Raw genomic sequence first — 3,623 nt, forward strand, 5'->3', positions numbered from 1 at the left:
ACAGCACAGAAAAAGGCCCTTCAGCCCATCAAATCTGCACCAGTCAAACAAGTACCTAACTATTCTAATCCCATTTTCCAGCACTCGGCCCATATCCTTGTATGCCATGACATCACAAGTGTACCTCCAAATACTTCTTAAATGTTATGAGGGTTTATGCCTTTACCACCCTTTCTGGCAGTGAGTTCCAGATTCCCACCACCTTCTAGGTGAAAAAATTCTTCCTCACATCCCCTCTAAATCTCCTGCCCCTTACCTTAAATCTATGACCCCCTGGTTATTGATCCCTCCACCAAGGGGAAAATTTCCTTCCTGTCTACGCTATCTATGCCCCTCATAATTTTATACACCTCAATTATGTCCCCCCTCAATCTCCTCTGCTCCAGGGAAAATAACCCGAGTCTATCTAATCTCTCCTCATAACTAAAACTCTCTAGCCCAGGCAACATCCTGGTAAATCTTCTCTGCACTCTCTCTAGTGCAATCACATCCTTCCTATAATACGGATTCCAGAACTGCACACAATACTCCAGCTGTGGCCTAACCAGCGTTTTATGCAGTTCCAGCATAAATTCCCTGCTCTTATATTCTATGCCTCAGCTAATAAAGGCAAGTATCCCATATGCCTTCTTAACCACCGGATCTACATGTCCCGCTACCTTAAGGGACCGGTGGACATGTACACCAAGGTCCCTCTGATCCTCGATACTTCCCAGTGTCTTACCATTCATCGTGTATTCCCATGCCTTGTTTGTCCTGCCCAAGTGCATCACCTCACACTTATCCGGATTAAATTCCATTTGCCATCTGACCAGCCCATCTATATCCTCCGGTAATCTAAGGCTATCCTCCTCACTATTTACCACCCCACCAATTTTTGTGTCATCCGCTAACTTACTGATCAACCCTCCTACATTCAAGTCTAAATCATTTATATATACCACAAACAGCAAGGCACCCAATGCTGATCCCTGTGGAACCCCACTGGATACAGGCATCCAGTCACAAAAACACCCCTCGACCATCACCCTCTGCTTTTCGCCACTCAGCCAATTCTGGATCCAATTTGCCAAATTGCCTTGGATCCCATGGGCTCTTACCTTCGTTATCAATCTCCCATGCAGGACCTCATCAAAAGTCATGCTGAAGTCTAAGTAGACTACGTCAAATGATAGGTGAACAGAACTCAGTAAGGTTAGATCAGAGGTGTTTCCGGTGGGTTGAAGAACACCCTGGTATAAAAGATGGAAGACCAGCCAGGTGTGCATTGGAACAATCGAGTCTAGTGGTCACAAACACATGGATGAAGGTTTCAGCAGCGGATACAGAGGAGGGGGAGCAGGCAGCCTTATTGATGGTGAGTCAGACAGGTTGCCAAGATTGTAAAATCTTGGATCGACCTCAGGCAATGGTCAGGGTAGAGAATGGAGATTATGGCAGCGATGGAAAACTTTAGGTTTTTTCAGCATTTAATTAGAGGAAATTTCTGCTCATCTAATTTTGGATGTAGTATTTTTGAAGCGTAGTTGCTATTGTATTGTAGGATAGATGGCAGCTAATTTGCGTACTGAAATGAGATAAGTGACCAGCCAATCTGCTTCTGCACCATTGGTTGAAGCATACACATTGACCAGAGTACAGGGAAAATCCTGTGAGAATGCAGAAGCCTCTCTTGATTCAGAAGCTCAACTGTATAGAATAGTTATTGTATTGGTGGCTACTTTCATCACTTGGATGTGAGCTCAAATAAATATAATCACTGTTTCATGAAGGGTTACATATTATGATATGAACAGCATAGTTTGTACATTCAAATAAAAAAGGAAAACAAGTTTTGATGTTTACCCCAATCTTCTTCCATCTTTCATGTTGTTACTTCACTCTAAAGGGCTGGAATTAAGGTTGAATAGAACCTCCTAATCTGACTCATTTTTCTTAAAACTTTAAAACTGCAATTCCTTACATGCCTCAATCTCAATCTTGCACAAGTCTCAGACTTCTAAAACCAATAAAAGAATCATTACTTTCTATTTATTGTACCTTCTCTTTTCAAACTTTCTTGGTCTAGCATTGTTGGCCCTTCCCTTTGTTTCTAAATTAAAAAAAACTATTATCTGTGTCTGTATTCTTTTTTAATTCTCTTCCCAAGCCTGGGAAAATGAGTCCAATTATCGTCAAAAATTGAGCCTAATTATCAAAGATTATAATCCAATTATATGGGCAAATAATCCAGATTTTCTGAGGTAAAATCTCACCCTGGCTGTTATGGTCCATTAAAAAAGTTCTGGAGCTAAAAAGCATGGTGAATGGAATGTCAAATTGTCGTAAAAATGCAACAGGTTCACGAATTGCTTTAGGAAGGAAAACTAAGGTTCCTGACCGGCCGAGGCTCCAGTCCCAGACCAATGTGGCTGACTCTTAACTGATGTATATGGCCTGGCAAGCTACACGGTTGCCTTAAAAATTTCGAATTCTGTTGAGCAACACGAACAATAAACGCCAGGCTTGCCAGAAATTCTGACGTGCCAAGAATGTATTTTTTTTTTAAAAGCTGCTTCCTTATTTGGCAACTAGCTCAGAAGAGACAATCCACAAATCATTCTGACCTGTATCACAGTTACTAATTGACTCATCAGTCAAGTTCTTAATGCTTTAAAAGGGACTATCTATTGCTATAAGTTGTATTGCAAGTGAAAGCCAGTGTTCAAACTGAAAACAGATGGACAATTGAAGCTTTCTGACCAAGATTGATAGATTTCATTAGGTAACAATCTCAAAGAATATGGAGCTGAGGTGGTAAATAGAGTTAAGTTACAGATCAGCCATTATCTAATAAAAGGGTGAAGGCTTGGCTGAATGACTATGGTTCCTGACAGGCCGAGGCTCCAGTCCCAGACCAATGTGGCTGACTCTTAACTGATGTATATGGCCTGGCAAGCTACTCGGTTGCCTTAAAAATTTCGAATTCTGTTGAGCAACACGAACAATAAATGCCAGGCTTGCCAGAAATTCTGACGTGCCAAGAATGTATTTTTTTTTTTAAAAGCTGCTTCCTTATTTGGCAACTAGCTCAGAAGAGACAATCCACAAATCATTCTGACCTGTATCACAGTTACTAATTGACTCATCAGTCAAGTTCCTGTGCTCCTGTGACCTCATTTTCCAAAGGAAAGTAAAGGTTTAGATAGTCTATCAAGTGATATTTATTAATAAAAAATTATACCTTTAAGTATACATTAATACAGCAGTTCAGTAAACAATAATCAACGTAACATATTGCATTCTGTTGCAGGTTAGGCCTTCTTAACCTTGACCATTGTTATATACAAACATACAAATTAGGAGCAGGAGTAGGCCACTCAGTCCCTTGAGCCTGGTCCACTTTCAATAAGATCATGGCTGATCTGAGTTGTAGCCAACTGATCTTATTTGATCATGAACTTGGAGGGACAAATGGCCTCCTTCTGTACCATAATGGCTCGATAATGTATTGATGACCTAGATAGGGAACAATTCCACTGTTAGAGAACTTGTGGGATATCCAAGAACTCAGTGCCATCCAGTTCAGCAGCAGGCCTTTTGCAGTTTTTGGGACTTCGGAACAACGTATCATAGAGGAGATT

This window comes from Carcharodon carcharias, chromosome 1, assembly GCF_017639515.1.
Source record: "Carcharodon carcharias isolate sCarCar2 chromosome 1, sCarCar2.pri, whole genome shotgun sequence".
Lineage (NCBI taxonomy): Eukaryota > Metazoa > Chordata > Chondrichthyes > Lamniformes > Lamnidae > Carcharodon > Carcharodon carcharias.